The sequence below is a fragment of the Galeopterus variegatus genome, unplaced genomic scaffold, assembly GCF_000696425.1.
Source record: "Galeopterus variegatus unplaced genomic scaffold, G_variegatus-3.0.2 Scaffold620, whole genome shotgun sequence".
NCBI classification, from domain to species: domain Eukaryota; kingdom Metazoa; phylum Chordata; class Mammalia; order Dermoptera; family Cynocephalidae; genus Galeopterus; species Galeopterus variegatus.
The window spans coordinates 310,144-333,139 of record NW_007726731.1 but is presented as its reverse complement, the minus strand read 5'-3'; the positions used below and the strand labels follow the sequence as shown (position 1 = coordinate 333,139).

General features: G+C 37.1%; 1 protein-coding gene and 1 pseudogene across 4 annotated transcripts in view; one reads left to right on the top strand and one right to left on the bottom strand.

Annotated features, from left to right (window-relative positions):
- NCOA1 (nuclear receptor coactivator 1) overlaps window positions 1-22,996 on the top strand; it is a 189,602-nt gene that overhangs the window by 21,345 nt on the left and 145,261 nt on the right. For all 4 annotated transcript variants that reach the window (XM_008570619.1, XM_008570620.1, XM_008570618.1 and 1 more), the window contains exon 2: window positions 9,433-9,516. The gene's annotated coding sequence lies outside the window, so the exon portion shown is untranslated. The remainder of the gene's footprint in view (window positions 1-9,432; window positions 9,517-22,996) is intronic.
- LOC103588818 lies at window positions 141-7,910 on the bottom strand (annotated as a pseudogene).

Sequence of the window (22,996 nt, the reverse complement as noted above, 5' to 3'; positions counted from 1 at the left end):
GAAATGTAGCTGATATTGGTAATTGTAAGGCTTATAAATTGAATATTAGTAAAGACTAAGATGAAAATGATAAATTTTTGGCTTTAGTCAGGTAATTATTGGATTAAAGAATAGTATCATTTTTTGAGATCTGATCTTATTTATTTGGTACTCTTTAAAAATCTTATTTTTTGACTGGACTTAGAAGTAGAAGCTCTCAGAGAGGACAGCCTACATCTCTTGGCAATCTGTACATGGCTTTTTTCCTTGGCCTCCTTCATTCTCTTGGCCAGAAGTTTAGCATATTCTGCGGCCTCTTCTTATTTTCTTAGTGCGCTGTTTCCTCAGAGCAGTACGCCAGCGTTTGTGTCGCAGGACACGTGGAGTAACAAAGCGCTGACTCTTGGGTGCTTTGGTCCTAGGTTTCTTACCTTCGAGGGCTTTCTTACAACATCATCTTCTTCGGAGAGATTGGAAAGTTTGCGGATTCTGCTAGCTCTTTTGCGACCCAGGCGACGAGGCACCGTAGTATCAGTCAGTCCAGGAATATCCGCTCCTTTTTTATTATTATTATTATTATTTTTGCAATAACCAAGTTGAGAACGCTCAGGTTGGCATCCACAAAGCAACCCCGGACAGATTTGCGCTTCGTTTCTGCAGTTCTTCTTGGTCTATAACAGGAATGCCCCTCACTCAGCAGCTGGACATGGCCGTGGGTCAGGACACCCTGCTTCCTGGGGAAACCTTGCTTGTCGTTCCCACCACTGATTCGGACCACATAACCCTGCCATTCTTCACCCAGAGCCTCAGCAGCAACTTCTGTGGCCATACGCCGCTCATAAAAAGTACCAAGCTTGCATTCATTGTCCACTTCAATGAGTTTCCGGCAGCCAGTGGCTGGAAAGGAGATATTTAGCTAAGGATTGAGAGGACTTAAAAAAAAAAAAAAAGCTTAGAAAACCGCCTTCATCTTGAAGTAGCTGAATGCCTCCCCCAAAATAGTAACTGTTTACTGTGTGAAGGAAGAGGACAGAATTCGAAGACAGTATAGAATTGTTGGAATTAAAACATTATATGTGTGAGAGAGGTGAAGCAAATGGCTTATCTTCTATTCTTTCTCTTACATCTTCCATCCCCCACCCGCCCACCTGATCACCACCACCAGTTCATTCTCCACCCTGAAAGATGAAAGAGATCTTATTTAAAAAAAGAAAAAAAAAAAAAAAATCAACCTGATCAGGTCATTCCCCTGCTTAAAACCCTTCAAAAGCTTCCCAGAACCCTTATAATGTGTAAGTCCTGTGGGGACCAAATGATGTGACTCCTCTCTATTTTCCAGTCTTACATCATACCATTTTTGCTATTGTTCCCTATGTTTCAGTTATGCAATCTTGTTTTCTTTTTACTTCAGCTTTACTTTTTAAAAAATTGTATTTTGTGTGTACAATTCTATAAATTTTAACAGGAAGCTTTTGAAGGGTTTTAAGCAGGGGAATGACCTGATCAGGTTGATTTTTTTTTTTCTTTTTTTAAATAAGATCTCTTTCATCTTTCAGGGTGGAGAATGAACTGGTGGTGGTGATCAGGTGGGCGGGTGGGGGATGGAAGATGTAAGAGAAAGAATAGAAGATAAGCCATTTGCTTCACCTCTCTCACACATTTTTTGGTAGAGCCCGTAATAACTTCGTATAGCATACATTATACGAAGTTATACGACGTGGGAGCAACGCCGAGGGTTGCGATTCCGTTGCCGGTCCCGGTCCGGTACGGGCGCGACACTGAGGGTTGCGGTCCGTTGCCGGACATGAAAAAAGACAAAAAAAAAAAAAAAAAAGAATATACACACATTTTCAGTGTATACATTAAATATACAATGAAAGATAAAATGTGTGAAAATTTATCACAGACTGCTATTAAAAGGTTAGAAAACACATATGCCCCTTAGTTCACTGACTACTCGTGAACAGTGTACAGTCATCCTTTGGTATCTGCAGAGGATTGGTTCATATACATTGAAAATACATCAGAATATGTATTTTTGATCCGTGGTTGGTTGAATTTGTGGATGCAGAACGTGTAGATGTTGGAGGGCCGGCTGGAGGACTTGAGCATCTGTGTAGTTTGGTGTCCCCAGGAGGTGGGAGTGGCTTCTCAAACTAATCCTCCACGGATACTACAGGAAGACTGTTGTTGACCAGTGTTCAGGTGAAATTAAGGGCATATATGTTTTCTAAACTTCTAATAGCAGTCTGTGATAAATTTCCACATATTTTATCTTTCATAGGTAAGTTTTCAGTAATATATATAAATGTAAAGAATTTCTTGCAATAATAGTATTGCTATCAATATATTTCTGTTGTGGGCCGGCCCGGTGGCGCACTGCTAGAGTGCGCCGCTTGGGAGTGTGGCGATGCTCCCGCCAAGGGTTCGGATCCCACATACAGACCGGCCGCTCACTGGCTGAGCGAGGGGTGGGCGCAACACCGAGGGTTGCGATCCCGTTGCCGGTCCCGGTCCGGTACGGGCGCGACACTAAGGGTTGCGATCCTTTGCTGGTCACGAAAAAAGACAAAAAGGAAAAAAAAAATATATATATATATATATTTCTGTTGTAATCTTTTGTTTCCTACTTATATTTACTTTTGGTTGAGTTTGCTTTTCTTTTTCTATTTTCTTAAAGTAGAAGTTTACATTACTGATTTGAGATTTTTCTTATTTCTAGTGTAGGTGTTTGCAGGTACAAATTTTCCTCTAAGCACTGCGTGAGCCCTGCACCCTATAAACTTGGATATGTTGCATTTTGATGTTTATCTTAAAGTACTCTCTAATTTCCCTGTAATTTTTCTTTTTACCCATCGTTTATTTAGTAGAGTGTTGTCTAATTTCCACACATTTGTGAATTTTCTAAGTTTCCTTCTGTTATTGTGGTCAGAAAACATATTTTCTATGATCTTAGTCTTTTTAAATATATTAGGACTTGCTTAGTGGCCCAAAATAAAGATAAAATTTTAAAAAATAGTATTGCTGTCAGAAAATCTGTTAGGTCATATATATATGTAGACATATATACACACATGCATAAATATATCCATACTGTAGAAAATATAGTATTGTGTGGATTATTTCTTATAAATGGTATATTTGTATAGTTTCGCAATATGATTTTTTCTCTCTGTAACATGTTTGGAGTTAGTATGTATAGATCTGTGTGTCGTTTTTTAGTTTCTGCATTAAATTTTGTACTGCAGATAGGTGATAATTTTAAAAATTACAAAAAGTGAAGAAAGGAGTAGCTTTGTATGTGCCTTCTTCTCATGCAGGAGTGGAATTGCTGAGTCATATGGTATATGCATTTTAAATATGTTTTATTGTGGAAAATTTCAAACATATGCCAAGGTAGACAAAATAGAATGATGAACACCTACTTAACTTCAACAGTTATCAATCCAGGGCCAATCTTGTTTTATCTATACTCCCAACCACTTTCTACCCTCTCATATTTGGAAACACATCCAGACATCATGTCATTTGATCTGTAAATATTTCATTATGTGTCTGGAAAAGATAAGGTCTTCTCTTTTTTTTAGAAAGAAAACATGAATAATCACTACCATTATACATAAGAATTAACAATAATTATTTAATATCACTAAATATTCAGTCAGTGTTAAAAGTTTCAATTGTTTTAATGTCAAAAACATATTTGATCCACATTTTTACTGTTTTATTTGTTTGAATTTGGTTCTAAGTAAGGTTCATGTTGTGATTGGTTGATATTCCTTTTTATTTTTTTTTTTAAATTTTAATTTATCAATGTACAATGTAGTTGATTTTCGTGTCCCTTTACCAGATATGCCTTTTTTAAAAAAGTCTCTTAATTTATTTTACCCCCCGCCCCCGTTTTTATCTCTCTGTCTTCCACTCTATTTTTTTTAAAATTCTTGCAGTATATTGATTGAAGAGATAGGGTTGTTTGTTCTGAAAACTTTACCACAGTCTGGCTCTTGCTTATTGTACCCTCATGGCATTGTTTAACATGTTTTCTGTTCTTTGTGTTTCCTGTAAATTTTTAGTTGGGTGTAGAGGCTTGAGGAAATTCAGGTTTGATTTCTTTTCGCTTTGTCAAGAGTACTTTATAGGAAGCATTGTGTTCTTCTGTGAGGAGGTGCACAGTGATGTATTCATTTTTTGATTTGGAAGATATTGCCAGATTGTTTTCCAGAACTGTTGTTTCAACCTTTACCTCTATCATTAGTATTTAAAAGTACCATTTCACATACTTATGAACTCTTATCATCAAGTTTTAAACTTTTTCGTATCTGACTAGTGGAAAATATCTTTGTGTCTTTAATGTTCATTTTCCTAATTACTAGTGAGCTTGATTATTTTTCCTGCTTTTTAGGATCATTTGTATTTTCTCTGATAGGAATTCCCTATTAAACATATCCTTTGTCCCTTTCCTATTAGATGTTGAATATTTTTCTTATTGATTGGTAGATTTTCTTTACATATTTTGAATACTTATCCTTTTTTGTATTATGGGATGTCAAATATTTTCTCTTAAGTTATGTCTCTCATTTTGATCATGTTGTCTACTGATATACAGAAATAAAAATTTTAGAAAGTCAAATTTGTCAATCTTTTGTTTTATATCTTATGTGTACCTTTTACTTTGAGAAAGGCTTCTTTGCCTGGAGGCATAAAAGTATTCACTTATACTTTTTAAAAAATTGTTGTTAAAAACAAATGAAATTTACCATCATAACCATTTTTAAGTGTACACTTCAGTAGTGTGAAGTTTATTAAAATTGTTGTACAGGAGATCTCCGGAACTTTTTTCATCTTGCAAAACTGAAACTCTACTCACTAAACAACAACTCCCCATTTCTCCCTTCCCCCTCACTTATACTTTTTTCCTAATAACTTGAGATCTAATTTTCACCTTTTAGGTATTTAATCCACCTGTCATTTTCTTCTTTTTGGTGGTATGGGATATAAATGTCATTAATTTTTGCTCAAATAGTTTTCCAGTTTTCCCAACACCATTTATTGAATAGTCTGTCTAATGCCACATGCATCCTTTGTATATATTAAGGTCCCATATTTACAGGTATCTGTTTCTACAATTTCTGTTCTGTTCCATTAATGTATTTTTGTATTCATATGTTATTACCACCTAGTTCTAGTTACTGTGGCATAAAAATTCTATTTGCTGTCTGATGGTACAAATAATCCTGCTTTATTCTTTTTCAAAATGGTCTTTGCTATTTATATTTATATGCATATATGTGTATTTTCTCTGTATTTCTAATCAACCACATAAGAGGTATGAAAAATTCTATTAGGATGTTATTTGGAGGTATATATATATTAATTTGGGGAGAATTAATATGTATATTGACTGTTTCTCCATTTATATCATAGAGTTTTTTTCTTCTGGAGACTTCTACTTGAAGACCTTATACACATCTTACAGAGTTTATTATTCCTAGGTGATTTTTATTTTTGTTTCTTCTGAGATGGGATAATTCTCATTTTTAAAAAAATTGTAGTCTATTCCTTCCCCATTCTAATTTCCCCTTACTCTATTTTATTTTATATATTCATAGCATTTATCACCTTATACTAAATTAAATAATTTACCTATTTATTATGTTTGTTATTATTACCTGTCTTCCTCACACTGTCCCATAACCTAGAAAGATAAAGATCCATCTTTTATTTCTTAACATCATACTGAGCATTTATATTAATTCTACTAGTGTTTCACCCAATTCTCTTCGAGTTTTTAGGGATAGATATTTATATTATATGCAAATAACCTATTGGGGGTGTTTTTCTTTCCAGAATTAGTATGTTTTGTTTTATTTTTCTTGATTTACTACATTGGCTAGGGCTTCTAGTATTGTGTTGAATAGTACAAGTGATTTTCCTCCTTATCATCTTGTTCTTAACATACATGAGAATATATCTATTTTATTCTTAAATATAATGTTTACCATGGGTTTCTGAAAGGTTTTAACAAAGTACAGAAGTTCTTTTTTGTTTCTAACTTGCTAAGAGTTTTTATTTTTGGATTTTGAATTTTATTAGTGGGAAAAGTCACATCAGTTGTCTCTAGGTGAGTTTTCACCATTCTGTAGATGACACCACCAAGAGGAGGGAAAGTTGAACAGATAAGAGCTGGCTTGTGGCTTCGGTTAGAGCACAGCCTTGTAACACCAGGTGGAGGGTTTGGATCCCCAGGCTGGCCAGCCACCCAAAAAAAAGAAGAAGAAAGTTGAATAGATAGTGGTTGCTACGAAACAGCAGTTGATCAGAGCTTTTGGGCACTCTTACAAGGGTGTAGAGTAGAGACAATTAGAATTCAGAGTTATCAAGGTAGCTAGGGCTTAAGTGGCCAACATGCTGAGAAGACAATCAGAGAGAAATGAGTTCAGAAGTCTGAAACCATATTTCCCCTGGAAGTTGTCACAGCTTAGTAGCATCACAAGCTCATAGGCAGAAAAGTTGAGCAGAAAGTGATTGCTCAGAGTCTGAGAAGCTAAGCAAAGTTTTCAGCAACCTCATGGTGCTAGAGATAGATGAGTCTTGGTAAATACCCTAGGTTTTCAGCAGAAATCTCTGAACAAGTGCATCCTAGCATTAAGAGTGAACCAAAAGTAGACCAGGTCTCAATAAGATTGAAAATGAGCTTCAAAGTAGCTTAATCTCTGATTGGATTTGCTCCCACTGCCAACTAAAACTGAAGAAACTCTTCTATTGAAGATAATATTCACGTCCTCTACAATTTTTGTGACACAGTGACTGACATTCAATCCCCAGATTCCAGGCATGCCAAGAGTCAGAAACAACAGAACAAACAGATATAGAAACAGACACATGTGATCGGATGTGGACTTCAGTGAAAAATGTTGTGCCACTTCCTTCATCTCTCCTTTGTTTCTAATGAGAAATCTGCTGTAATTTAAATAGTTTTCTCCCATAGGTAAAACGTTGTTTCTCTCTCACTGTTTTCATTCCTTTTTCTATGTCTTTAGTTTTCAGAAGTTTAACTATGATATGCCTTTGTGTGGATTGCCTTGGGTTTATCCTGTTATGGTTTACTTAGCTTCTTGAATCTGTAAATTTATGTGTTTTGCCAAACTTGGGAAGTTATTAGCCTTTATTTCTTAGAGTAAAGCCCTACCCTCTTTTTTCTCTGCTTTGGGACTCTGATGACATGGAAGATAGATCTTTTATTATAGTCACACAGGTCCTGAGGTTCCATTTATTTGTTTGCAGTTTATTTTCACTCTTTTGTTTAGACTGATAGTTTCCATTGTTCTGTCTTCCAGTTCAGTGATTCTTTCCTCTGTTTTATTCTTTCTATTGTTGCACCCATCCATTGAGTCTTTTATTTCAGTTATTGTGTATTACAGTTCTGAAATTTCCGTTAAAAAACATATTTTATTATGTTATTCTTTATATCTTTTCTTTCTTTCTTTGCTGTATCTATATCTTCTTCATATCTTTCTTTTTGAGACTCTTCTTTTTAAGTGTGTATGTAACTGCTCCTTGAGTCATTTTTATGATGACAACTTAAAAATCCTTTTCAGGTAATTTTAACATCTCTGTCATCTTGGTATTGGCATCTGTGGATTGTCTTTTTTCATTCAGTTTGAGGTATTCCTGGTTTTTAGTATGATAAGTGATTTTCCATTTGTTACCTGGACATTTTGGGTATTATGTTCTGAGACTGAGGATCTTATTTAAATGTTCTGATTTAGCTGTCTTCCTTTGGCACTTTCCCAGTATGAGAAGTGCCTCATTACTGGACCATGGAGATAGAAGTCCAGGGTCCCCACTTTTCCTCTTTTGAAGCTCAGGTTGGGGGGAGATTTCTCATTATTGCTGGTCATGGATTGGAGTTCTGGCCTCCACTGACTCATCCTTCGTCAGCAGGAGCAGGAATACCTCATTACTGTTCCCCACATGGCATCCACAGTGGGATGGTCTGTATGCGGTGGGGAAAGGCCTGACTCAGCACTAGGCCTCATTTGACACCAGCGTATGGCAGAGAGGGAGAGGGGTACCTTGCTACTGCCAGGTGGAAGTCCAAGCTCTCCATGTATTCTTCACTGACACCATGGGGATGTAGGTCTCATTATCACTAGGCAGGGACTAGATCCCTACCAGCCTTCTCTGATACTACTGTCGTGGGTGTAGTTGAGTGCCCTATTGCAGCTTGAGAAGGGTGGAAAACTAGGCTCCCCACTTGACTTTTGCTGGTGGGGGTGGGACCACAGTTTTGTGTGTGTGTGTGTGTGTGTGGGTGTGTGTGTGTGTGTGATGTTTCACTAAATATAACAGCTTTTGTCTAGATTGTTTCTTACCTGATCTGTTGGTTAGAGAGAGCAGGATTTTGTTTAGTTTGGTGTTTTGGTGGGTCTGGTCCTGTTGGTTTCTAGGCCGCCTGCTTCTTCAGCTCCAGGTCTCACTACCATGTCATTTTCCCTGGATCCTGAGATTCGTGCCTGATCTACCTTTTCTTCTCCTTCAGAGTCTTCTTATGTGTGTTATATGTAATGTTTAGGGCTTTTAGTTTTACCTAAAGGGAAAAATAGGGAAAAGTACATCTATTCCACCTTCCCAGAAGTAGAAGTTGTCAAGTACTTTTATTTTTTAATTGTTTAGTTTTCATGATAATTAAAACTTTCTTTAAGTCTATTTGCCACATGCTTGATTGAGTCACTGTGGCTCATTTTTAGGACTTTAAAATTTTTTAAAATGAAAGTGTGGCTCGTCATCTAGAAATGGAAGTTTTGGAATTAATCTTAATTATTTATTTATTTTTATTTTATCAGTATACAATATAGTTGATTTTTGTGTCCCTTTAACCAATTCCTCCTTTTCCTCCCTCCCTCTGGAATTAATCTTTTAGTCTTAAGAATTATTTTGTAGAAAGAGAGATAATTTTCTATATTCCATTTTATTAAAAATACACACATAAAATCTCTAGTTTTTATTTGCTTCAAGAGGTACGTTCCAGGGCCGGCCCGGTGGTGCACTGCTATAGTGCGCCGCTTGGGAAGTGCAGCAGCGCTCCCGCCGAGGGTTCGGATCCCACATACAGACCGGCCGCTCACTGGCTGAGCGAGGTGCAGGAGCAACACCGAGGGTTGCGATCCCGTGGCCGGTCCCGGTCCGGTACGGGCGCGACACTGAGGGTTGTGATCCGTTGCCGGTCACACACACACACACAAAAAAAGACAAAAAGACAAAAAAAGGAAGAGGTACGTTCCAGTGTAGTTTACGTATTAATTATACATATCATAATGAATTAAAAATTGTGCTTTAAATATATTACATTTATTTACTGACTCCTCCCATTTTCTAAAGTAGATTGCATTAACTTCATGTGATTGATCCAAGTAGATCCAACTGACTGTCATATTGTTTTCCTAATTTCAGATTCCCTTTACAACTACGTCAGAGAATGAATTAATTTCCTAAGAAATCACTAAATACTACTCTGAAGTGTTTCAAATAAACGGGGTAAGTGTAATATCATCTTAAATGTTGCCTAGATTTTTATAGTGAATTCCCAATTTGGGCCTATACTGTGCCAGGCAACTAGCTGGACACTGGGAAGAACATCTTCACTTTTATTTTGCTCTATGCCTGCAGTAGTTTTCAATTTCCTTTGGGATCAGGGACTTCTTTGAGGGACTTCTTAAAGCTATAGATCTTTTCGCAGACCTTCACACATATCCAGTCAGAGGTTGGAAGACTTGCTGAAATTCCCTGGAGTTCACAGACCCTGGGTAATCCTCTGCTTTGCAGTTTTTAAGACATTTTTACATGCTTTGTTACTCTTTTAATTAAATATCACAACCCTGTGAATTAGTGGCAGGTATTGATATTTTATAATGAAGAAACTGCTGCTCAAAATGGTATGTGACTTGTCCAGTAACACAGCTGTCAAATTGAAGACTTTTCCAAGTTGTCGTAATTCCTTCAGAGAGTATCAACATTTTTAAAGGTTCTTGCTACTTAATGTCAAATTGTACTGTAGTAAGGTTGTGTCAACCTTTCCTCACTGACAGCAAGTGAGCAAGCCTGTTACACCACATAATCACATTGAGTGTTCTGCCACCCCAGTGTTTGCTAAATTGATATGTACACAATGGTATTTCATTTTAAGTTTTTTTTGTAGTATTTAAGGTCCTCTATTCACTTATCCATTGGAGTCTTACCAATTTCTATATCATTTTGTATAGATTTTTAATATATTTAGAATATTAACTTTGACAAGTTCTTTTGCAAATACATTCCCCTTTCTATTTGCCTTTTCATTTTATGTTTTTTAAGTATACAAGTTTCAAAATGTTCAAGTATTCAGATCTAGTATGTCCTCTAATTTTTTTAATGTAGGAATTTCCAAACATTTGACATGTTCCCGTGAATGCAAACACATAAATTCACACTTTTAAAAAATGTAATAGGAATCTAAAAGATTAAAAAAGCAGTTGTCATTTAAGTTCAATTATTTGAGTTCTTTTTGTCATATGTTTATTGACTGTTGGTCTTTCAACTACTCTGAATATTTTAAAAGTAATCTTTCATAATTCTTAGAAATGATATGTGATTCCCATATATAATGCATTTATCTGCCTGTACTAATGTTCCTTTGATCAAATTCTCTATCACTGCATAATTATCATATTGTTTTAATATTATCGCAGCTTTAAAGTCTTCTTTTATAGTTTTTCACAAATGTTTTTCTTGCTCTTCTTTCCTATTCTTACAGATTAACTTTAGAATATATCGAGTTAAAAAGTAAACATACAAAGGATTTTAATTAGAATTGCATTGAGTTAAAGATTCATTTGGGGGGAAGAATTGACATCTATGTATTATATCTTTCTGGGTGTCTTATATTGTTCATTTCCTCCAGCCTTTGCTATACTTTTTTTTATGTTTCTTCTACACATAACACAACTTGGAATTAAAGATCTTCTCTATCTCTGTCCTCTTGGGGACTTTTCTTATACTCTCTGGTTCCTAGGAGCCTTCCTGGTCCTTTCACTAGAAGGCTGGGGTTTCTTTCTCTCAGACTCTTAGAGTTCTCCTCTTCCACTTTTGCACTGTTTTGCCCCATTGAGGCCCTTCTTACTGAAGCAGTAAGGGGAAAAAAAGAGAAAAATACATGGGGTTTCTTTCTCTCAGACTCTTAGAGTTCTCCTCTTCCACTTTTGCACTGTTTTGCCCCTTTGAGGCCCTTCTTACTGAAGCAGTAAGGGGAAAAAAAGAGAAAAATACGTAGTGAAGATTCCCTTCATATTCTTCATACTATCCTTGCCCCTTTTCCAGTTTCTCAGAACAAAAGAATGGGTTTCTCTTAAGACTTTTAGGTGTCCTGCCTCAGTAGTACAGCTTCATGACTTGAACTGGCTTTGAGGCAAGGTCAGCAGAGGAAAAAACAAAAACAAAAAGAAAAGGAACTAGGAACTCCACTCCTACCGCCCCAACTCACGCATTTTTTTCAGCTCACAGATACCTGTTTTACTCCAGCTAAAAAGAGAGTTTTTTTCTTGGAGTTTTTGCTGTATATGCCTGCTGCCTAATTCTGGAATTCTGGGACTGTTTGCCCTCAGGTCAAAGCAGTAGATAAAGGAAGGACTTTTTAAAAAAATAGTAAACTCACTACCATGTTGGTAGTTCTTCATGTTTTGATTTTCCTCCCCAATGTGCCTGCCATTGTTACTTTTCAGAGTTTTTAGTTGTAATCAATGAGGGGGATAGGCTGTGATGGGCTTACTCCGTCTTGGCCCTCACTGAAAATCAAGTTATTTCATTTTGAAAATAATTATTGTTTTTATTTTCCAAAAATTCTAATTGTTCCTTATTGCGTTTTAAGAACAGATTTTTCTTATGGATATATTGACCTCTTGAATCTCTCTCAGGGTTAGAGTTAAGAACTTTTTTTTTCTTTTTGTTACCTTACTGTATTTTCTTTGGGTCATTATGCCTCTGCTTTTTTACTTTAGTGCCTCTCTTGGTTTTTATTAAGTGACTGGTGATTCTTGGCTGTTCTTCTTTACAGTATTTTCAAATAAAGGTTGAAATCAATGGTTGTCCAACTTGAATGTGTATAAAAATCACCTGGAGACCCAGTTAACATGCAGATTCCTGGCCCCATTCACAAAAATCTGATTGCATAAGTTTGGGGTAGGGCACATGAACATCTTAGATGATTCTTATGCTGGTAGTTTGATGAAACCTTGAAATCTTGGTAGCTGGTGTAATTCTGTAAAGGCCAGTATTCCCCTTCATGAAATGTTGTCTTATCCACTGAATATCATGGCTGGCCATAGGACTGCAGTAAGCTTCCCACTTGCTTTGGTGAGTGGGAGGTAGGTTTCCCTGTACTTGCACAGACAAGGCTAACAAGCTGAGACCTGTCTCTCAATTTCTGCTATAGGGAAGGAATTTTTCTGCAGGGAGAGTTCTGATTAGTTCTAAGATGTCATCCTTTTTTTTTTCTCCCCCCTCCATTGAGATTGTCCCTAGCCTGCTGTAATTTCCATTTCAAAGTTCACACTGTAAGCCCTTGGACAAAGACTTTAGACTCATAATAAGTGCTATGGCCAGCACTTGTATACCAGAAGAGTTGTACTGGCCATCTTTGGTAGTTTTTCACTAAGTTTTTCTGTGGTCTTCCCTCACCCCCAGTCCCTCCTGACGTGAGGTGGTTAATAGGGAGAAGAGGCAGATGAATGGGCTCAGTCTGCTGTCTTGAACTGAAAGTCCACTGTTAATCTCAAAGTGATGTTGCTTTCTAATGTGCCAAGAAGTGTTTCTATTTAATTCTCACATAAAATAATCATCATAAAATCTGTAGCAGGACCACAGCATACTCATACTCAGGTGTGCAAAGAAAATGTAGCTTCTTTATTTTTCTATAACTAATCTCTTCCTTTTGATGAACCATAGTTACTGGATACCTGGGGAACAAGAACCAGACTTACTCCAGTCTGGTAAAGTAGGTCTTATCCAATCAAATCGTTCTCTTTGGATATTTCTGTCTCTGTTTGGGTACTACTCTGTAAATATCATCTCTTCCCTCACACCTTCCCACAGTGCAATCCAGACTTACGGTTCGGGTTTATGTGGCGTGTGTCCTTCTAGAAGAGGAATGGTGTGCCAAGACGCTCAGTCTATGTGGTATATTCTCTGGTTTCTCATTGGTTTCTCCTTTAAAGTGTCTTGGTTGGGTTACTCCCTGGAATTGTGACCACTCAGGTGTTACCAGTACTGTCCTTGGGTAAAACAGAACTAGTTTACAAATGATATTACTTGAGATCTGTTCTACGGTGCATTGTCCATCTTCCCTGGTTTCAGGGATAGTCTGAGGTCTGGCTCAGTCTTCCCACTGGCCTCCCTAGCCAGGTGGTCTCTCTTCCAGGCCTCTCCTGTGGAGTTACTTGCTCCTATCAGGGTGGCCTCTTCTGGCAAACCCACCATCCAGCACCTTAAGTTACCTTTCCTGTCTACTTTAGAGCACATAGGAATTTCCCAGTGCCTCCCATGTCACATGGAAGATAAGGGAGATGCCGGAGCTGATCTTGCATTCTTCCTCAAGCTCACTGTGCTTCTGTGCATATACTTTGGTATGGCCATCAGATTGGAAGTGTGTGAATGTGTATGTGTGGGCATACACATGCGTATATGGCAAAGGACCCTCCTGAAAGGCAGTGACTTTGCACGATCTTGGTGGGAAGCAGAGCAGAAGCCATTTCAACTCCCAGATTTCCTCCTTCTATCAGACATTCCTTTCCTTCTGCAGCCTCTACATGGAGAAGGCAATAGGAGTATTGGTCACTTGCATCTCCTTTCTCTGTCCTACTTTCTTATCCCACAATCCCACAATTCTTTGGCCATAATCAGTAGTTTGGGGCTTTAATTTACACTTTCTCTTGGTTGTATCATCCTTTCTACCCTGGGTAGCAGGCCTCATGTTCTACCTGTCATGAGCAGAAGGGATGTCTGTTCTAAACTGGAAGAAACTATAATTCGACACGTTCTTTCTTTTTTCACTGTTCAGTAGCTCCATCTTTATTAGGTAATATTGATTTCTCCTAAATACAGTATTTTTATACCCAGTTTCTTTAACATAACCACAAAGTGTGTCATTAGGGTATATGCTACATCCTGAATGAAAGACATGCAGCAAATATAGTACAGAGAAAACAAATAAATCATATTATCAGCTTTCCTCTGCTCTATGGCTGGCCATAGTTTGAGTAATTTCATTAGGCTGTTAGCTTTAAATCAATAAAGACTAACAGAAGACTTATTCAGTGATAGGTACAATTCTTCAAAACATGCAGTGTTTGCAATGAAAAAAATTTGGTGCCTTCAGGATTCTAGGCTTAGATTTTTTTTGTTGTGTCTCACACATGACTTAAAATACTGCCAACTACTTGCTGACAGCTATTAAGGTTTAGAATGTGATAAAGAACAGAGTGGAATGGAACCACTAAGTGGTATTTAAGGTCCACTGTTGATGTGTTGAGCAGTATTAATACTATTTTTTAAAAATTTTTAATTAAACAGTTTCTTTGAAGCCGTTTTAGAGTTCTAGGTATAATTTCTTTAAAAAATTTTTTTATTGGAACATAGTTGATTGCGCATATCTCTCGGGTACAGCGTTGAATATCAACATCTGTGTGTAATATGTGATGGTCAAATCAGGATAATTAGTATATTCAACAATATGCAATGTAATCGTTTTTCATGGCCCTTTACCAATTCCTCCCTTGCCTCCGTCCTCCTCCCCCTCTCCCACCTCTGGAAACCTCACTTCTGTTCTCTCCTTTTGAAAGTTCAATGTATTATTATGATTGTTGTATCTTTCTTTTTTTTTTGTTCTTTTTAAAAATTTGTTTATTTTTTAATTCCCGTTCTGTTCTCTCCTTTTGAAAGTTCAATGTATTATTATGATTGTTGTATCTTTCTTTTTTTTTGTTCTTTTTTAAAATTTGTTTATTTTTTAATTGCCGCCTTTCTTTTTTTTTTGTTCTTTTTAAAAATTTGTTTATTTTTTAATTCCCGTTTATGAGTGAGGACGTGTGGTATTTCTGTGCCTGGCTTATTTTACTTAACATGATTTTCTCTAAGTTCATCCATGTAGCTGCGAATGGCAGTATTTCATTCTTTTTTATGGCAGAGTAGAGTATTCCATTGTGTAAATACGCCACATTTTCCTTATCCAGTTGTCCAAGATGGACATTTAGGTTGGTTCCAAGTCTTGGCTATTGTAATTAAAACTGCAATAAACATGGAAATGCAGGTATCTCTTCAACATTATGATTTCATTCCTTTGGGTATATACTCAGCAGTGGAATTGCTGGATTGTATGGCAGTTCTACCTGTAGTTGTTTAAAGAACTTCCATACTGTTTTCTACAATGGCTCTAATCTGCAGTACCCCCAACAGTGTAGGAGGATTCCTTTTTCTCTCTATCCTCTTCAGCATTTGTTATTCTCCATTTTTGGGATAATAAAAAAATGGGGTGAGGTGATAGCTCGGTGTGGTTTTGATTTGCGTTTCCTGATGCTGAGTGATGTTGAGCATTTTTTCACGTGTCTGTTGGTCATTTGTATCCTTTCTTTGAGAAATGCCTATTCACCTCCTTTGCCCATTTTTTAATCAGGTTATTTGTTTTTTTACTGTTAAGTTGTTTGAGTTCCTTATACATTCTGAATATTAATCCTTTGGATGCATAGTTTGCAGATATTTTCTTCCACTCTAGGTTGTCTTTCACTCTGTTAATTGTTTCTCTTGCTGTACAGAAGCTTTTTAGTTTGTTATAATCCCATTTGTTTATTTTTCCTTTTGTTGCTTATGCTTTTGGGGTAATATTCATAAAGTCTTTGGCCATTCCTACTTCCTGAATTGTTTCCCCTATGTTTTCTTTTAGGAGTTTTATAGTTTCAGGCCTTATATTTAAGTATTCAATCCATTTTGAGTTGATTTTGGTATATGGCGAGAGGTACAGATATAGTTTCATTCTTCTACTTATGGATGTCCAGTTTTCCTAGCACCATTTATTGAAGAGGCAGTCTTTTCCCCAATGTATGTTCTTGGTGCCTTTGTTGAAGATCAGTTGGCTGTAGGTTTGTTTGTTGATTTTGGGGTTCTCTATTTTCCATTTGTCCAAATATCTGTTTTTATGCCAGTACTGTGCTGTTTTGGTTACTATAGCTTTGCAGTATAGTTTGAAATCAGTTAGTGTTATGCCTCTGGCTTTATTTTTTATTTTTTTTGTTCAGGATTGCATTGGCTATTCGGCATCTTTTGTTGTTCCATATGAACGTTAGGATTGTTTTTTCCATTTCTGTGAAGAACAACACTTTCAGTCTTGGTCAGGAAATACTATCGTTTTTAAAAAAATTTCTTCTTTGGGAAAACCAGACTTTCAAGACTTTTATCATATGTCAAAATCCTTTCTTTAATTCATAAGGTGAATATTAACTATTTCTTTCTCTTTTTATTTCTTAACTTCACTAAGATAATGGGTGCTACTCATAGAATACTAGGGAAGTCAGTGAGAGGAAATGCAAATGAATAAATGCTATCAATTACTGTTTCATAATCATTAGAGTATGTCTACCCTCATTCCTCTTCTTTTTCAAAATTTCCTTGGCTATTCTTACTTTTACTCTTTTAATTGTAATAGAGATGCTTGTGATTACATTTCTTTTTTGGTTGTTTTTTGGGGTCTTTTTAAAATTTAATTCACTTTAATTTACATGTACTGATTGTACATTTTTATGTGGCACAGAGTTATAGTTTAACATTTATACAATGGGTGATTATCAAATCAAGGTAAGCATATTCGTCAGTGCAAAAATATATCATTTTTTGTGATGAGAACATTTGAGCTCTTCTCTTCTAGCAGTTTGAAAATATACAATAAATTATTTTTAATTATTGATGCCCAGCCCTACAGTACACCACTATCCATTAACCTACCTCTCCCTATCCCCCATCCCCACTCCCTTTTCCAGCCTCTAAGAACCACCATTCTAATTTCTACTTATAAAAACTCGACTTTTTTTTTTTTGCTCCCACATATGATTGAGAGTATTTATCTTTTTGTGTTGGACTTATTTTACTTAACATAATGTCTTCCAGGCTCAGTCATGTTGTTACAAATGACAGGACTTCATTCTTTTTCATGGCTGAGTAGTATTCCACTGTGTGTGTGTGTATGGAATACTATATACTATACAAACACACACACATGCACACACCCCACATTTTCTTTATCTCTTCATGTGTCAATGGACACCTAGGTTGATTCATATCTTGACTATTGTGAGTAGTGCTGCAGTAAATGTGGAGGTACAGATATCTCCTCAGTATGCTAATTTCCTTTCCTTTAGATAAATCCTAGCAGTGGGATTGCTGGATTATATGGTAGCACTATTATTAGTTTTTTGCAGAACTTCCATACTATTTTCCGTAATGGATGTACTAATTTACATTCCTACCAGCAGTATAGTGTTTCCTTTTCTCCACATCCTCACCAGCATTTGTTATTTTTTGTCTTTTTGATAATACCCATTCTAACTAGGATGAGATGATATCTCATTGTGGTTTTGATTTGGTATTTCCGTGATGATTAGTGATGTTAGCAGTTTTTTCATACACCTGTTCATCATTTGAATGTCTTCTGGTGAGAAGTATCTATTCAGGTCATTAACCCATTTTTTAATTGTATTATGTGTTTTTTGCTGTTGAGTTAAGTTCCTTGTTTATTCTGGGTATTAATCCCCTGTTGGATGAATGGTTTATGCATATTTTTTCCCATTCTGCCAGTTGCCTCTTTGCTCTGTTGTTTCCTTTGCCATGCAGAAGCTTTTTAATTTAATGTAATCCCATTAGTCTAATTTTGCATTTGTTACCTGTGCTTTAGAAGTCTTCTCCATAAATTTTTGCTCAGACCAATGTCTTAAAGTGTTTTCCTATGTTTTCTTTAGTAGTTTTATACTTTCAGGTCTTAAATTTAAGGCTTCAATCCATTTGGAGTTGATTTTGATATATAGTGAGAGATAGGGGTCTTGTTTCATTCATTTGCATGTGGATGTCCAGTTTTTTTTCCAGCACTGTTTACTGAAGAGGCTGTCTTTTCCGCAATGTATGTTCTTGGTGCCTCTGTCAAAAATCAGTTGGCTGTAGATATGTGTATTTATTTCTGGGTTCTCTGTTCTATTCAGTATCGGGAGCGCCGCCGCACTCCCAAGTGGCGCACTGTAGCAGTGCGCCACCGGGCCGGCCCTTAAAATATTTATTAATAAGGTTTTGTAGAATCTTAAAAATATTGGTCTCACATTCTTTTTAGGTAATGGTTTTTCTTTCTAATTTTTTTGTGTTTAAGAGAGGAAAATCCAGCAACTCAGTTCCTTCAGCCTTGTGCCTCTTCCCTGTGTGTTCCCATAGCACTTTATTAGTCTTTTGTAGAATTTCTCATATGTGTGTTTAGTGGACTGTGATCAGCTCAAGGCAGGGAATCAGGTATTTCTTGTCCTATTTGCCTTAGCTCAAATTTGTGGTCATGGGCCAGCCCGGTGGCGCACTGCTACAGTGCACTGCTTGGGAGTGTGGCGGCGCTCCTGCCGAGGGTTCGGATCCCACATAAAGACCGGTTCCCGCTCACTGGCTGAGCGAGGTGCGGGAGCGACACCGAGGGTTGCGATCCCGTTGCCGGTCCCGGTCCGGTATGGGCGCGACACTGAGGGATGCGATCCGTTGCCGGACACGAAAAAAGACAAAAAAAAAAAAAAAATTGTGGTCATGATAGGCATGGGTGAATCAGCAATTCCTATACTCCTTTTTTGATTTATTTTTCTTTCTAGTACTTATCATGTTCTACCATACTATATTATTTACTTGTTTTGTCAGCCTCCTCCCACAAAATTATAAATGCCTTAAAGGCAGTGATTTTTATTTTATTTTTTATTTTTTGTCTTTTGTCTTTTTTTCCGTGTCCGGCAACAGATCGCAACCCTCAGTGTTGCCCCCGTACCGGACCGGGGACCGGCAACGGGATCGCAACCCTCGGCGTTGCTCCCGCACCTCGCTCAACCAGTGAGCGGGAACCGGTCTGTAGTTGGGATCCGAACCCTCGGGCAGGAGCGCCGCTGCGCTTCCCAAGCGGCGCACTATCCAGTGCGCCACCGGGCCGGCCCAAAGGCAGTGATTTTTAATTGTTTTGCTTATTCCTAACCTACAAGAGTACCCAGCACAAAGGTGATCAGTGAGTATTTGTTGAATGATTAATTAGGGAATTGTTAAAATTGAGATAATTGCCTGAATTATACCATGTGATTTATAAAATGCTGTAAATATAAACTTCTGGTAAGGAAAAGAATTTGTAATGTAATCAGAACGGTATAGAATTTAAAAGCTAGGAAGACCTTAATATAATTTACTTCTATCCCATTTTGTGAAATAAGGAAGAGGTGAAATGGTTTGATTTAAGCACAGAGTCAAGTTAATTGTGGAAATAGAACAGAACTTAGAATATATTTCCCCCTGGCGACTGGCTAGTATGGGAATCTGAACCCTTGACCTTGGTGTTACGAGGCTGCGCTCTAACCAATCAAGCCAACCAGCCAGCAAGAAGTCTTGAGTATAATAGTGTCATCTGGATGTGTGGTAAGCAAGGTATACGATTGTGGTTAGGAAAAAGCATAGGTCTGTAATTGACAGCTCTAGGCAAGTTCCCAGATCTGTTTCCTCCTCTGCAAACTAGGAATAATTGTACCTTTCTTATAGATTGTTCTGAGACATCTATGATATAAAGCATATTAACTCTTACCACACTGCCTGGCACATAGTGAAGGCTCAATACAGGTTGGCAGTCATTATTACTATTTGGAATATTTTTCATCTGTAGTTTGTGAATGTGAAGGTTCTTCATCTTTTGCTGGGGTTTAAAAAAAAACCAATTTATAGGGACTGGCCCATTAGCTCAGTTGGTTAGAGTGCAGTGTTATAACAGCAGGGTTAAGGGTTCTGATCCCAGTCCGGCTAGCTTCCAAAACAAACAAACAAACAAACATACAAACAAAACAGTTTATAGAGGCCAGGCTATCTTCTAATCCTCCTTTTATTCGCTCCAGTGTGCCGTGCTGTGCAGTTCTTTGAATTGTTGCATCTGTTCTTCTCTTGGCCTAAAGAACCCTTGAGCCTGCAATCTTTGCTCAATTAACATCTACTTATCTTTCAGGTCTCTTTTTATTTTCTTCATTTTTTTAACTTTTATTTTGAGAATTTCGAATGTGATAAATGCCTATGTATTCATTACCCAGCATCAATAGCTGTCAGCATTACATCTCTTTATATATCAAAGAAGCTACTTATCTTTCAGGTCTCTTCTTATTTTCTTCATTTTTTTAACTTTTATTTTGAGAATTTCGAATGTGATAAATGCCTATGTATTCATTACCCAGCATCAATAGCTGTCAGCATGACATCTCTTTATATATCAAAGAAGCTACTTATCTTTCAGGTCTCTTCTTATTTTCTTCATTTTTTTAACTTTTATTTTGAGAATTTCGAATGTGATAAATGCCTATGTATTCATTACCCAGCATCAATAGCTGTCAGCATGACATCTCTTTATATATCAAAGAAGCTACTTATCTTTCAGGTCTCTTCTTATTTTCTTCATTTTTTTAACTTTTATTTTGAGAATTTCGAATGTGATAAATGCCTATGTATTCATTACCCAGCATCAATAGCTGTCAGCATGACATCTCTTTATATATCAAAGAAGCTACTTATCTTTCAGGTCTCTTCTTATTTTCTTCATTTTTTTAACTTTTATTTTGAGAATTTCGAATGTGATAAATGCCTATGTATTCATTACCCAGCATCAATAGCTGTCAGCATGACATCTCTTTATATATCAAAGAAGCTACTTATCTTTCAGGTCTCTTCTTATTTTCTTCATTTTTTTAACTTTTATTTTGAGAATTTCGAATGTGATAAATGCCTATGTATTCATTACCCAGCATCAATAGCTGTCAGCATGACATCTCTTTATATATCAAAGAAGCTACTTATCTTTCAGGTCTCTTCTTATTTTCTTCATTTTTTTAACTTTTATTTTGAGAATTTCGAATGTGATAAATGCCTATGTATTCATTACCCAGCATCAATAGCTGTCAGCATGACATCTCTTTATATATCAAAGAAGCTACTTATCTTTCAGGTCTCTTCTTATTTTCTTCATTTTTTTAACTTTTATTTTGAGAATTTCGAATGTGATAAATGCCTATGTATTCATTACCCAGCATCAATAGCTGTCAGCATGACATCTCTTTATATATCAAAGAAGCTACTTATCTTTCAGGTCTCTTCTTATTTTCTTCATTTTTTTAACTTTTATTTTGAGAATTTCGAATGTGATAAATGCCTATGTATTCATTACCCAGCATCAATACCAGTGAGCGGGAACCGGTCTGTATGTGGGATCCGAACCCTCGGGCGGGAGCGCCGCCGCGCTTCCCAAGCGGCGCACTATCCAGTGCGCCACCGGGCCGGCCCCAATATATCAACTTGTTTCTTTATGTGATCTAAGATCAGGGATTGGCAAACTATAACGTATGGGCCAAATCTGTCCTGAAGCCTGTTTCTTTTATATAAAGTTTTACTGGAATACAGCCACACTGCCCATTAGTTTATGTATAATCTGTGCCTGCTTTTTTTATTTATTTTTATTTTTTATTTATTTTTATTTTTTTATTATTATTTTTTTCATGTCCGGCAACGGATCGCAACCCTCAGTGTCGCGCCCATACCGGACCGGGACCGGCAACGGGATTGCAACCCTCGGTGTTGCACCCGCCCCTCGCTCAGCCAGTGAGCGGGAACCGGTCTGCATTTGGGATCCGAACCCTCGGCGGGAGCGCCACTGCACTCCCAAGCGGCGCACTGTAGCAGTGCGCCACCAGGCCGGCCCAATCTGTGCCTGCTTTTACACTTGGACAGCAGAGTTGAGTAGTTGTGACAGAGACCCTGCAAAACCTAAAATATTTACTGTCTGACACTTTATAGAAAAGTTTGCCAACCCCTGACCTGAACAGACTGGATCAATCCATCTTGGACTGGATATGGGAATGGTTGTATTGGGTGGAAGCATACTCTTAGATTATACTGCTAGTGGACATTAGAATAGTGGCAGCATAAAAGGAGGGTGCAGGGGACGTGGATGAGAGTAATGGGTCTTGTGGGCCCTTCTTTATCATAAGTCCAAACCCAGCCTGTGAAAAGAAACTCTAAATGTAAACATTGCGGTTTTTTAATTTTTATTTTTTTTTGCCATTTTCTATTTCTACATGCATACCTGTGTCCATACTCCCACATGGACTTACTCTAATTCTGTTACTCATTCATATAACTACACGAATATAGACTTAAACAAGTATTTTAACTAGAAGTAACTTTGGAGATCATGTGCTCCAACATTCTTATCTTACACATGGCAAAAACTGAGTCTATTAGAAGTTGGCATCTGCCTGGTGTCACAAAAGTAGGTTAGGGGCAAATCCTGGGAGTAAAGATTGATCTTTCGAGTTCCCATTGTCCTGCATGCAGACATTCACATATAAAGTCTGCCTTGAAAGACCTTAGAAAACTGAAGGAACAGCTGAAGAGGAGAGAACATGAAATCTAGATTCTTATTTAACTCTGCTACTGACATCTTTGCAGTTTTTAGGAAGTGCACTATTCTTTGATAAACAAGAATAAGAATCTAAAGATAAACTAGGATTATAAGGATTACTGTAGACTAAGATTCAGGTTTTGGTTCATTTCCTGGTCCCTTTCCCAGTGTAATTCATGTGACGGAAATGTGCAGTTATTCAAGTAAACACAGTGCTATGTTCACAATCCTTAAGTAATTTTTAAGTGGAACATTGAAGAATCCAGAATTCATGTTCCTATAAGTAGGTTTAAA